Source organism: Schistocerca americana, chromosome 3, assembly GCF_021461395.2.
Source record: "Schistocerca americana isolate TAMUIC-IGC-003095 chromosome 3, iqSchAmer2.1, whole genome shotgun sequence".
In the NCBI taxonomy this organism is placed as follows: Eukaryota; Metazoa; Arthropoda; class Insecta; order Orthoptera; family Acrididae; genus Schistocerca; species Schistocerca americana.
This window is the reverse complement of record NC_060121.1, coordinates 183,752,587-183,767,958: the sequence shown is the minus strand read 5'-3', so window position 1 is coordinate 183,767,958 and position 15,372 is coordinate 183,752,587.

The window sequence follows — 15,372 nt, the reverse complement described above, 5'->3', positions numbered from 1 at the left end:
CGAGTATGGATGGTGTACACTATAGACTGTTTAAAATTAGTTGATAGTTGACGTCTGTCACCTCACTTGCAGCGACAGCGTTGCCACATGGGCTGCTGGCAGCAGCAATGTTACAGACGAAACACCGTGCGCCACTTCACAAGTGCTTCTAATGGGCCCGCACACGTTTTAATATTTACTGACAGAACTAGTTTTTCATGCGTTTAAAATATTAAAGCGACCCTCACACCATCAATTACATTGTCAGTGGGCAACGCAATTTTACAAGGTTGTATATGCTTCACATTATTCCATTGTGGGAGCGATCTATACTGACATGGAAATAGAAGTAACAAACTTCAAACTGTCACTATCTCTTTAGTAGAGCATTTATTCAGATTATTGGTTTCGGCAAACTACGTCGCCATGGTCTGAGTAGATGCTCTGCTAAAGCGATGGTGGCATTTTGAAGTTTCTTACTTCCATTTTGACCGTTTTACAAAGTTAAGAAGTCGAACATCCAAAAGAAAGCGTGTGCTGCAGTTATTTTAGCTATACGTGTTAAAGAACAGAAAACAACGAAAGTGAAGCAATCCGTTCGAGAATGGCTGAAAAAAAAAAAAGCTACTTGTCAAAAAATCTTAACCACAGAAATAAAAAGTGTCAAACCATTTCCGTATGAGTCCTTCACCTTACGACAATTTATTACTGTTGGTACAATATAAAAGAGAAAAGCAAAATGGGAGGAGGAATCGCAGTTGACGAGATTACGTATAACTGAGATTTCTGGTAACAGGCAGGTCATTCCAACGCTTGAAATTTAGTTCTGTAATCATCAAACACAATTCATAAAAATATTGTGGACGCCCACGAAGTAATTACATCTGTACTGCAATAACATATTCAGGTAATTAATGTAACTAATGTGACGAGCCTGATACGTATTTCGTAGCCATTGAATATACAGTACATGACGAGGCCTACTATGTTTCCAAATTAAAGAAGGAAAACAACGGCGTAGATAATGCTCGATTGATCGCTGTAAAGTTCTTTTAAAACTTTTATGTTAAAAGACTACCACAAAAATTGATTATGAGAGATGTTATATTCAAAGACGAACTGATTACATGAAGAGTGCACATTATGGCCGTGTGGCTGGTTCAGGAAGCTCTGCCAAACCCTGAATGGTAAACAATGTCAAACTTTCAATGCTCGACCCCACACTCAGTACGTATTGAGAATATTTTTGGGGCCGTCAGTACTGGTCGTCAGTGTTTCTGTTATTTACATACGTGAAAACGCGCCCTCCCTCGGCCAATATAATGACGGATTGATAATATTACTGAGTGTGCGAGGCCCCCTTTTCTTACGTGTAATGAAAAGCAATGTTGGCAGTGGCCGTTTTGAGGTAGAACGGATGGGAAACAGAGATGCTGTGTCGACAGCTGATTTTAAGGCATTGAACTACTAACATAACCACATCCTCGTGGTATGCATGCATCCGAGGATACGGCGGTCAAAAATTTGTGGCAGAACTGTTCGCCACGCTCACTTCGTTCACAGCGAATAAAGCTTACCTCTTTGAGCAAACACAATAGAGAAATCAGTGCCAAAAGCGAACTGCAGTTTCTCGCATTCATTGGTTACGTGGAGCTATCTCTATATTGGCTTCAGGACCTGGCTGTGGTCCACACAAGCACAGAACATAGAAGTAATGTTTAAATGTACCTCATACATACATACATCAATTCTTGTTCCATAGATCATGAATACGACATTCCGTAATGATGTGGAACGTGTCACTTTAACATAGTTCTCCTTACACACAATAATTAATTAATTAACTTTTTTTAATTCATCTATTGAGTGGAAGGAGTTGTCATTCAGAAATTCTTTTAATTTCCTTTTAAATGTTGGTTGGCTATCTGTCAGACTTTATTTGGCAAATGACCAAAGATTCTTGTGGCAGCATAACTCACCCCTTTCTGTGCCAAAGTAACATTTAATCCAGAATAGTGAATATCGTCCTTTCTTCTAGTGTTGTAGCTATGCACTTCGCTGTTATTTTTGAATTGGGATGGGTTATTAATGACAAATTTCATAAGTGAATAAATGTATTGCGAAGGTACTGTCAATTATCCCGAGTTCCTTAAATAAATGTCTGCAAGGTGATCTTGCGTGGGCTCCAGCTATAATTCTGATTACACGCTTTTGTGCAATGAATATTTTCTCTCTTAACGACGAATTGCCCCAAAACATGATGCCATATGAAAGCATTGAATGAAAACAGGCATAGTAGGCTAATTTACGGATATGTTTATCATCAAAATTTGCAATAACCCTAACAGCATAAGTAGCTGAACCTAACCATTTCAGCATATCATTGATGTGTTTCTTCCAATTCAATTTTTCATCAATGCACACACCTGGAAATTTTGAGTATTCTACCTTAGCAACAGACTTCCATTCATAGTCTATATTTATCACTGGTGTTATGCCATTTACTGTACAGAATTGTATAAACTGTGTATTCTCAAAATTTAGTGAGAGTCCATTTGTAGAGAACCACTTAATAATTTTCTGAAAGACATTATTTGCAATTTCCTCAGCTGATTCTTCCTTCTTGGGTGTGAGTACTATACTTGTATTATCAGCAAAAAGAACTAACTTTGCATCTTCATGAATATAGAGTGGCAAGTCGTTAATATATATTAAGAACAATAAGGAACCCAAGACTGAACCCTGTGGGACACCATTCTTGATACCTCCCCAGTTAGAGGACTCTGCTGGTTTTTGTAGACTATATGTACTGTTAATTTCAACCCTCTGCATTCTATTGCCTGCTGCAGGCAGCTGGACTGTCCAGAAGAAGGAGGATACCATTCATATAGGAGTCACTGGAACTTTGCGAAGTGGATGACCTGCTGGAAGAAGAAAATTCCGTAACATTATCTTCGAGAATACCTTCATTATTTCAAGCTTCGTCAATTACTCGCTTTGTGCGCATCATAACCGCCCTCCAGTCCATTTTGGTGACATTTTCCATGACAGTTTCTCAACTTCATTCACAATAATTTTTTTACGTTCGTGAGTACCATATCCTTTCACTTGCGGTCAAATACGTTCAATAGCGTTAAAGTGGCAGTGGTAAGGTGGTAGTTTTATGACTATGTCGATATTTATAAGCTACCTCGCCGATAGGTTAGATTGGAAACTGAAGCTTGTGAAATGAAACGAGTTCTAATACTTCTGCTCTTTTCAATTAATCATCCGCAGTAACTTTGTATTCTAGTAACCACTGAATAATGTCATCCTTTCGAGAGGACAGTTTAGAATCTTATCCTTGAAAACTGAATGGTATGGGGCATTATCGATCACAATTATTGATGTATTTTCTAAACTTGGTAAAAAAGTATTTTCGAATCAATTTAAAAACGTTTCGTGATTCATTTCCTCGTGGTACTCTGATGTTTTCTTGGATCTGAAGATCAGTTGACAGCTGGAATAAAGCTGTGATACGTACCAGAATGCAAACGAATAACGCTACCACCTTTTCCAGTGGAGAGTGCCATACATTCTCCTTTGTCGTCACTCCAACCTTTTATAACAGTATGACCTGCATTCACCCATGTTTCATCAATCCAAACAATTCCCAGGGAATTAATATCTTTCATTCCATGAAAAAATCTACACACCGCCATGCGGCTATGTCTTCTCGTTCCATCTGCGTTTTATGGCCTGGTATATTGTTGTATTTGAAGCCGAGACCTTGCACAACCGGTCACAAGAACATACCACTGCCTTCAAAACGTTCGGCCTCACGCAGTGTTGTATGAAGCTCATCTAACACAGACCAATCTCTTTTATAATAATAATTATGTATGTGACGCAAGATCGCATCTTGTGCGAAGGCATTCAGATTTGTTACGTGTTTCTGCATACTTTTTTTTTCTTAGCGTATGAAGACAAAAGGGCCCTGCTTCGCTTCTTTCATTCTCTTAATTCTCTTAATTCTCTTTACTAATATACTACTACTTTACTATATAATCGGAGAAGGAACTTATTCACCAGCAAAAACATCAGTCTGAAAATAAGGAAACGTATCATTTCGTTTGGAGTGTGGCCCTATACGAATGTGAAACTTGGAAAATTGGAAGAGAAGAGAGAAGACGGCTAGAGGCCCTGGAGATGTGCTATAGAAGGACGATGAAGATCAGCTGGAGAGGCAAAGTAACAAATGAAGAGGTGCTTACAAGAGGACAGGAAACCAGATATCTGTGGAGGCACATCCAAACAAGAACAGACAAACTTGTAGGGCACATCCTACGACACAACATCATTGGAACAATAGCACAAGCAGCTATTGAGGGAAGGAAGAGGCGGGGGCGACCAAGGATATCATACATGCAACAGATCATGAATGACGTTGGATGTAACACATACGTGGAAATGAAGAGGAAGGCAGACAGAAGAGAGGAATGGCGCTCTGCTGCAAACCAACCTCAGGGTTGAACACTAAAGAAGGAAAGAAGAATATGAAGTACGGTCGGTTCTCTAACCTTAACCGCGGTTGCTGATCGCGCGATTACTTTGAAAACCGGTAAGAGAGGGCCCCCATTTCCGACCTTCGTCTCAAAATTATTCCCGTACATTGCACACGAGTTGTCGCGATTCTGCTTTAAACGCAATTCCTCACCCAGCTTTCTTCTCTGATGTGTTTGCATCCCGGATCTTGGGTCTGCCCCTATTTTCGTTTTTATCAGACATGATAAAGCAAATGAAAAGCACACGCACAACGATGGTAACAAAATACGCACGTTTTGATACACAGCGCGAGCCAAACAATGGAGATCAGCTGAGCATTTGTTGTGTGCAGTTTGGCAACAGCGAACGGTTCGGGCGTGACGTTAAGCATTCTCATTGGAGGAAACTAACTCCAGCCTGTGAAGTGTCAGATATTAAGTAATTTAAAACAGACTGCAATGAATTCTTGCGGATTGTGCTCGCGAGTGCGCGTTCGCTCGTGTTCGCTTGTGTACGCCTTGGTGTGAAGCGGTCTTCAGAGAACACGTGAAAATAAACATTGCATGTCAACACTACAAACGTTGCGTTATTGTTTTTTCGGTGCTTATAATCACCACAGAGGTTTCACTCAATAACAACACTAGTTACAACCGCGAACTTAAACATTCAGACGTAATTATTAAGCATAATGAGCGCAATGTTTGGACGAAGCAAGCAAAATGCAGGAAAAGAAGAGTGTAGGCGTTTGAATTTGTACGTAAGCATGAAACGCGTGTAGGTGTGCGTCTTGCTCTGAACTGCAGCTCGATCTTTCTTACCATTATTACAAAATTTTGCACATATGTTGGCTGACGCTTTTCACTGGCTTTTCATTAGAATTGAGTGGAAAATTTAAAAGCAGAACACTAGTCATCGACGGTTATCATAATCGACAGAAAACCTGGCATTTACACTGTGGTTATTAGCAACTAGAGGCCTTTTAATAATTATTTTGCACTTCAATAGCTGTTGTATCTCAAATAGTTCCTGATGTATATACTGACATATATGAAGCACCTAAAGATGTTATTAAAGTATGTATAAGGAATGTAATGGAAATTAATGATCACTCATGAAATTGAAATATAGGCCTCCATTCAACCTGTCAGTAACAGTAATATGGTATTCTGCTTTACGGCAGGTCTTGTCATGGGTCAAGCCTCTTCCACTTTTGTCTGTCCATAGCCAGTCTTTTCATTTCTGAATATTTTTGTCTTCTTTGATATTGTCCATCATTTGATATCTTCTTTTTCCTCTTCCCCTTTTTCCCCCACCATTCCTTCTTTTCCTTCCTTCAGTAAACAGTCCCTCCTCAAACAATGTCCAATCTAGTTCCGTTTTCTTTTTCTGATGACTTTCAGCATGTTTCTTTATCTCCAACTCTTCTTAATACTTCTTCATTCCTTAGTCGGTCTTCCCATTTCACTTTTTCCATTCTTCTTCATCTCCATATCCCTAGTGCCTCCAGTCTTCTTTCATCTTCCTTCCTCAATGTCCAGGTCTCCATATCATACAGTGCAACGCTCCAGATGTAACATTTGGCACGTCTTTTCCTCAGATATTTGTTTAGTGGTCCGCAAAGTAATTTCTGTTTCCTCTTGAATCCTTCTTTTGCCATTGCAATTCTTTTCCTAATGTCTGTTAAGCAATACATATCACCCGTTATTACACCTCCCAAGTAAATACACTTAAGCTACTCGATAAAAACTGCTACGTTGTTAGTTAGATGGCCGATAACATGATTGCAGGGAAAGATTTTTATTTCTTCAGTTATGACATCAGAAACCAGAAAATAACAATGATTATGAGGTATATAACTGCAGCTATGGTAGCATGAACTTAAGTTACTTGGATGATCAAGGCTTTCATATATCTATTTTTAATTCTACTCAGCGTGACAGATTTACAGCACTTTCAACAAAATTGATCATGTTGTTCGTTTTTGATAAATAGTAATACAAAACTTGTGCTTATACACACCATTCCCACCTGATGGAAGTATATAATAAATTTATCGTCTTTCACACATCCTCTGTTGCACCCCTGAGCGCTTTGGCTATTTTCTAGCAATCTTATTTCTTTTTCTTCGGCATTTGTGCCACGCGTCCCACAAACACCCACGCACCTGTTCACCAAAGTGAACGAGCATCACAGAGAACAATTTGCTAGAGTTCACAGCCATTCTCTTGTACTTACGAACAAGCGTTTACAATGAACAAGCGAAAGAGAACACTACGGAATTAGAATTGAGTGTGTGAGCAGTGCTAACACAAGCGAACGTTGCGTTTTGGTTTATTTGGAGATAACTCACACACAGATTTCATCAGACAGAACGCTAACGTAGTGAAATAGTTGCTATGAAACATAGTGATATCCAGACAGGATTATTGTGTATGATAGTTGCGCTATTGGTGACACAAAAAGCAAATGTAAAGCAACGAGGGAAAAGAAAAATATGGGTGACTAATTTATGCAGAGGAATCAAATTACGGTGATAGTGCACTAGTAACTGAATTACAGCTCCCGACTTCATTAAGCCTATTTCAAAGTTTTTCGTGTATGTTTGTGGACGACTTTCGGTGCCTGCTTACTGAAACTGAGGGAAAAATTGCTAACAGGATCCAAACTACAAAAGAGCAATCTTGGCTATAGAAAGACTTGCCCTTATGCTTCGGTTCTTAGCAACTTAAGGTTTAATTACTTATTTCGCATTTCTACAACCGCTAACGTCTGCAGTGCTATAGTATGCGAAGCACCCAAGGGTGATATTAAGGTAACGAAAATATTTTCAATAAATACAATTAATGTAAAGTGAAAATATACAAATGACCAGCCATAGTCGATAAAATAAAATCTAATTCATAGTTTTTAGGGATAATGTAATGCATACATACAGGGTGTTTCAAAAATGACCGGTATATTTGAAACGGCAATAAAAACTAAACGAGCAGCGATAGAAATACACCGTTTGTTGCAATATGCTTGGGACAACAGTACATTTTCAGGCGGACAAACTTTCGAAATTACAGTAGTTACAATTTTCAACAACAGATGGCGCTGCAAGTGACGTGAAAGATATAGAAGACAACGCAGTCTGTGAGTGCGCCATTCTGTACGTCATCTTTCTGCTGTAAGCGTGTGCTGTTCACAACGTGCAAGTGTGCTGTGGACAACATGGTTTATTCCTTAGAACAGAGGATTTTTCTGGTGTTGGAATTCCACCACCTAGAACACAGTGTTGTTGCAACAAGACGAATTTTTCAACGGAGGTTTAATGTAACCAAAGGACCGAAAAGCGATACAATAAAGGATCTGTTTGAAAAATTTCAATGGACTGGGAACGTGACGGATGAACGTGCTGGAAAGGTAGGGCGACCGCGTACGGCAACCACAGAGGGCAACGCACAGCTAGTGCAGCAGGTGATCCAACAGCGGCCTCGGGTTTCCATTCGCCGTGTTGCAGCTGCGGTCCAAATGACGCCAACGTCCACGTATTCGTCTCATGCGCCAGAGTTTACACCTCTATCCATACAAAATTCAAACGCGGCAACCCCTCAGCGCCGCTACCATTGCTGCACGAGAGACATTCGCTAACGATATAGTGCACAGGATTGATGACGGCGATATGCATGTGGGCAGCATTTGGTTTACTGACGAAGCTTATTTTTACCTGGACGGCTTCGTCAATAAACAGAACTGGCGCATATGGGGAACCGAAAAGCCCCATGTTGCAGTCCCATCGTCCCTGCATCCTCAAAAAGTACTGGTCTGGGCCGCCATTTCTTCCAAAGGAATCATTGGCCCATTTTTCAGATCCGAAACGATTACTGCATCACGCTATCTGGACATTCTTCGTGAATTTGTGGCGGTACAAACTGCCGTAGACGACACTGCGAACACCTCGTGGTTTATGCAAGATGGTGCCCGGCCACATCGCACGGCCGACGTCTTTAATTTCCTGAATGAATATTTCGATGATCGTGTGATTGCTTTGGGCTATCCGAAACATACAGGAGGCGGCGTGGATTGGCCTCCCTATTCGCCAGACATGAACCCCTGTGACTTCTTTCTGTGGGGACACTTGAAAGACCAGGTGTACCGCCAGAATCCAGAAACAATTGAACAGCTGAAGCAGTACATCTCATCTGCATGTGAAGCCATTCCGCCAGACACGTTGTCAAAGGTTTCGGGTAATTTCATTCAGAGACTACGCCATATTATTGCTACGCATGGTGGATATGTGGAAAATATCGTACTATGGAGTTTCCCAGACCGCAGCGCCATCTGTTGTTGACAATTGTAACTACTGTAATTTCCAAAGTTTGTCTGCCTGAAAATGTACTGTTGTCCCAAGCATATTGCAACAAACGGTGTATTTCTATCGCTGCTCGTTTAGTTTGTATTGCCGTTTCAAATATACCGGTCATTTTTGAAACACCCTTACGTTCATACATACATACACTTACTCAGTAGTGTAGTAAGCTAGTCGGTAATGATAACATACTAGTGCATGAAACATTGTGTTTTCAATTTCTGCTGAACAAGTGCGACTGATAGATCTGAAGGTCAAAACAGTAAACTAATTTAATTATTCCTATCATTTCAGTTTTGCCACAAGAGCTCTTGCTTCCTCAGGCGGTGTTAAAAGTGTCTTGGTAATTTCTTGCCAAATGTCGGTTTCTTTTTTGTTTAAAGTTTTAAATTGTTATAATCCATTCATCATAAGAATAAACCTGATGTCAACAAACACAAATGCAATGACTGGTCAGAAGCCATGGTACATGTACGCTGGTGTTGTTACACGCTTGAAAGTACGTCCTACTTATTATTATCAGGGGCGGCTTCTGAGGTAGTGCCGGTGGGCCATGGCACCACTTGTATAAAAAAAAGAAAGAAAGAGAAATCTACGTGAACTACGCATAAAACATTGTTTCAGAGTATGTATTCTCTGATTTGAAGAGGCGAGTTTCCCCGCGTGCACTCTCGTGGTAGTTTTCTGAATCTTGGATCCAACTGCAGATTGGCTCTGCCTTCCCACATAAGCGCTGTGTGAAAGGCTTGGTCGTTGGTTTCTACACGCTTCTTATGGCGGAGGTGGACCCCACAACTAGTCTGACTCAGAGCTTTAAGTCCCTTCCGCCAGAGAGCAGTAAAGTGCGGACCTATAGAAGCACGATCTGCCATCTAGCGATCATGTTAGAATACATCGGGACACAGATTTCTTGTAATACAGTTTTCTAATCTTCTGTAAGTTAATGCTAATGTATTACGAAACGCTAATTAATGCTTAATTAAATCGAATGCAGAAATAATACATTTAAATATCGTTATAAATAGTTATATATAATTTGAATATAATTATGCTCTTAGATTTTGAAACTAAGAGGCATTATTTCAACAATGGTATATTTCTCAGCAGCAGGGCTATTGCTACAGGGAAAATCAAACTAACGTGTTCACCACCTGTTGAGCATCTGTTTTCCAAACAAAGGTGTAGTAGTTCTGTTTATACTTATTACGATCGTGTAATACATACAAACACGTTGTAGTTATTGCGAGGTCAGGTAATTGACCGTATATAGCTGCCTGCAACGTGTTATCTGTAAGGGACAATTCAGTTGACTGTGAAAATAGCAAACATGAACAAAGTAAATGAGTCATTGAAAACGCCATTTAACGACAGGACTCTAAGATAAAAAACACTAGGTAGGCCATTCCCGAATCTGAATTTGCAGCTGCAAACAAAAAATCGATGCTGTAAGTTCAGTCCAGAAATTTACCAAAAGAAGTAATGGGTTTGTGGTTGTGAAGAAAGCAACACTGTTTTTTTGTTTTCCTTGTGTGTTATTTGGGGAAGATGTTCATTGACGTATGATATAACTGATATTGGGCACTTACGGTCAAAAATGAAAGTACGAGAAATGTCAAAGCAACACATGAATAATGTGCTTAGTCTTTCATTTCTAGGTGAAACCAACATTCAGCAGAAATTAGATTCGCAATACAGACAAACAATTGACAGCCACAACAAACGTCTAGCAAAGAATAGATGTATATTGAATTTAACTGTACTCGGTACAGTGGTGCTTTGGATCTGCCTCTCAGAGGCCACGATGAATCTGATGCCTCTCAAAATACGGGTGTTTTTCGCGAGCTAATTCAGTTCAGCGCGGAACTGGATAAAGATCTTCAAGTTCATTTCATTCAAGCATTTTTAAGACTGTTCAGCACAAACTACTGCAATGCACGTTGGAAGATTACTGTGATGAAGTTCGTAAAGATATAAAACCTGCTGCTGATGTTGCAATAATCGCAGATGAAAACACAACAGTATCTTGCGAATTTCAATTGGTTATTGTTTTGTGTTATGTTGTTGAGGGTAAACCTGTTGAAAGATTTTGGAACTTTGTTAATCCAGAAAGTCAGAATGCTCATACTATAGCTGAGAGTATTCTGAAAGAAACTGAACCATTAATTAGCGATGGTCGAGCAAAACTAATAGCTCAGAGTTACGATGCTGCAAACGTTATGAGTGGCAAGTCGAACGTGGTTCGGAAATTAATTAAAGACAAATATCCAAATGCAAACTACAAAATGGTTCAAATGACTCTGAGCACTATGGGACTTAACATCTGAGGTCATCGGCCCCCTAGAACTTAGAACTACTTAAACCTAACTAACCTAAGGACATCACACACATCCATGCCCGAGGCAGCATTCGAACCTGCGACTGTAGCGGTCGCGCGATTCCAGACAAGCGTATAGAACCGCACGGTCACAGAGGTCGGCTGCAAACTACCCCATGTTATGTGCATCAGTTCAACCTTATGCATACAGCAGCCTCTGTTAATCGCAAAGCCCGCATCTTTTTTGCACATCTTTCAGGTAATTCTTCTTTCTTTTCTAACTCGTCACAGAGATCAAAAGTGTTGCATATCATTATTCAAAAGAGCTTGTCCAATGTATATGACGAGATTGAATTACAATTCGCGAGTAGAAAAAGATATTTTTGAAAACAGGGAAATATATTACTGTTATGGAAGTCACTGAAACAAGTGATAGCATAACACTATCTTATACTATTGTAAAAGCTGGTTCATACAAACAAAGACTGCAAGATAACGAATTCATTTTCTGGCTATCATTTTTCTATAAGACAATGCCTCATGCAGACGTACTTTAAATCAGCTTCAGAAGAAGATAACCGAACCGACCACAGCAACACAAGACAACCAGAACTTTGAAGCGGTAAAGCAAAACATCAGAGATGACATTGATTCCATCCTTAGCGAGATTAGTTTCGAAAATGACAAAACGATGCCTGCCAAGAAGCCACGGGTTCTTGGTGGTCATGGAAAAAGAGATGCTTTGGAAGTCCCTTCTGAAATAAAATTACGTTTTCAGTTCACTGGACACCTCATTGCAGCCAACTTATTTGATGTAAATCAGTTTGACAAATATATCACAGATTTTCCAGACAAATACATTTCTGGAAAAAAGAAAGTTGAAGAATGAGTTTCAAGTCTTTTATGCTAGGCCTGAATTGAGAGGAGTTGCTGACGCAGTTCCGTTTCTTTCGCTGATTCTAGAGGATGAACTTCGTGACACATTCGACGAGACTGTTTTAAGTTTTGAAACTGCTAATCATAACGCCTATCTCGACATCAGAAGCTGAGCGGTGCTTTTCAATGCTCAAGAGAATTAAAACGTTCTTACGAAACACCATGAAAGAAGAATGACTGAGTGCCTTAGGGATGCTATTCTGTGAAAAGTCATTCGATTGTAAAACCGAACATTTCAATTTGAGATGACAGACTTATTTGCTAACAAGAGAGAGCAACAAATCGATTTACAATATCTTTACTAATGATTATTTTGAAGCTGTCTTCCCAAAGTCATGGAGTAGCTGCTTTTAGTGAGTACAGTGCTTTTAGTTTTAAATGTTGGTAATTTGATTAAATTTGCTTCGCAAAATCCAGATTACGAGTTCGAATAATTTATACATGCTCCATTCTTTCTCGTACTGGCACTCATGTTGTAGCGGACTCGTTTCCGTCAGTCGGCCGCGAACGTAAAACAAAAGGAAGAGTTCTGCCTGTCAAGAAAGAGAATAGCGGAGTGTGTGTGTGTGGGGGGGAGGGGGGGGGGGCGCAAGCCACGCCCCCCTCTCACAGGGTTGGCACCCTACGCACGTGTATTGTACTCCTGGGAAGGCAGAACCGATGTAACTCATGAAGCAAAGCGGAGCGCATAAATCATTTGGTAACGGCTGGAACGCAGTTGTTAGCTGAAATTGGTGGTGTCGTTACGTGATACTTCAGGCCCGATCTCCACCGGTAACTTAAGCAATTATACATTAAAGCACCCCCTTCTTACGACTGCCACATAAAAGTGACCGAACATACTCCGTGAGGAGTGTGCGCGTGTGTGTATTTGTGTGTGCGAGAGAGATTTTCGGAGTTAGTGTTACGTTTTGTTACGTTTTATGTCTAATGCAGACATGCGAGAAAGATAGCTGAAGCAACTTCTCTCTCTCTCTCTCTCTCTCTCTCTTATACAAACACTTGCTATCATGTTCTACAGTATATACAGGGTTATTACAAATGATTGAAGCGATTTCACAGCTCTAAATAACTTTATTATTTGAGATATTTTCACAATGCTTTGCACACACATACAAAAACTCAAAAAGTTTTTCTAGGCATTCACAAATGTTCGATATGTGCCCCTTTAGTGATTCAGCAGACATCAAGCCGATAATCAAGTTCCTCCCACACTCGGCGCAGCATGTCCCCATCAATGGTGTTCGAAAGCATCGTTGATGCGAGCTCGCAGTTCTGGCACGTTTCTTGGTAGAGGAGGTTTAAACACTGAATCTTGCACATAACCCCACAGAAAGAAATCGCATGGGGTTAAGTCGGGAGAGCGTGGAGGCCATGACATGAATTGCTGATCATGATCTCCACCACGACCGATCCATCGGTTTTCCAATCTCCTGTTTGAGAAATGCTGAACATCATGATGGAAGTGCGGTGGAGCACCATCCTGTTGAAAGATGAAGTCGGCGCCGTCGGTCTCCAGTTGTGGCATGAGCCAATTTTCCAGCATGTCCAGATACACATGTCTTGTAACGTTTTTTTCGCAGAAGAAAAAGGGGCCCTAAACTTTAAACCGTGAGATTGCACAAAACACGTCAACTTTTGGTGAATTGCGAATTTGCTGCACGAATGCGTGAGGATTCTCTACCGCCCAGATTCGCACATTGTGTCTGTTCACTTCACCATTAAGAAAAAATGTTGCTTCATCACTGAAAACAAGTTTCGCACTGAACGCATCCTCTTCCATGAGCTGTTGCAACCGCGCCGAAAATTCAAAGCGTTTGACTTTGTCATCGGGTGTCAGGGCTTGTAGCAATTGTAAACTGTAAGGCTTCTGCTTCAGCCTTTTCCGTAAGATTTTCCAAACCGTCGGCTGTGGTACATTTAGCTCCCTGCTTGCTTTATTCGTCTACTTCCGCGGGCCACGCGTGGAACTTGCCCGCACGCGTTCAACCGTTTCTTCTCCCACTGCAGGCCGACCCGTTGATTTCCCCTTACAGAGGCATCCAGAAGCTTTAAACTGCGCATACCATCGCCGAATGGAGTTAGCAGTTGGTGGATCTTTGTTGAACTTCGTCCTGAAGTGTCGTTGCACTGTTATGACTGACTGATGTGAGTGCATTTCAAGCACGACATACGCTTTCTCGGCTCCTGTCGCCATTTTGTCTCACTGCGCTCTCGAGCACTCTGGCGGCAGAAACCTGAAGTGCGGCTTCAGCCGAACAAAACTTTATGAGTTTTTCTACGTATGTGTAGTGTGTCGTGACCATATGTCAATGAATGGAGCTACAGTGAATTTATGAAATCGCTTCAATCATTTGTAATAGCCCTGTATATCAAACTCTTACTGTGCAGAAGAAGGCCATTGTTGTAATAAGTGTTTATTTCTGTTTCTCTACACGTTTTGTTTGATACAGTATATTATGAAATATGTGAATTATCGACAAGATTCCGTAGTACGTCCCATGCTAACAAACTAAGCTTTTTTGGTACCACCAATGGAATGCCTCAGCGGCCGCCACCGAGATATATTATTACTAAGTTACGTTGGATGAAACTTTAAGATATTCAAATGTATTAACATCCATCAACGCTTTTCTTAATCACGCATTAGCTACGTAGTTTTTATTTCAAAAATCATTTACATTCACAGCCTCTGCAGCGTTGTGCGCTGTTAAAGCGCAGTATGAAAATGGCCGAAGCTGCTTTCTGTTCCCTAGTGAAACACGCTTGTGGAATACGGTTAAAAAGTGCCGCGGAATAGGCTGTTCTTAATGTTTTTCATACATTTACGGAGCTAATCGGCTTTGAAGTTCTCCCCGCCAATGTTTGTAATACAATTGATACACATGTAGATTTTGTAGGCGTAGCGCAATCAATAGCGTAATGATTGATAATTAGATACAGTTAATGGTGCGCTGGTTCAACTTGCCCACTTGTCATTCAATATGAAATACCTACATCTCGTAATTATAAAACTCATCATCATTTTTTATGAATAATGCACGTCTTCTTGTTTCTAATTACATATTGGCACGAAATTCCTGTTTTCATTTCATATACAAGTTCTTAATTATCGATGTTTTATGAAAGACTGTTCATAGAAGTTGCTTATATTTAGAAAACATAACAATTTAATTTTTAAGGCAAAAATGAAAAACCAAATACTCTTTTATTTGGACTGTGGCCATCGTTTTATACCGCAGGGGTAGATAAGTATCGTAGAAACATG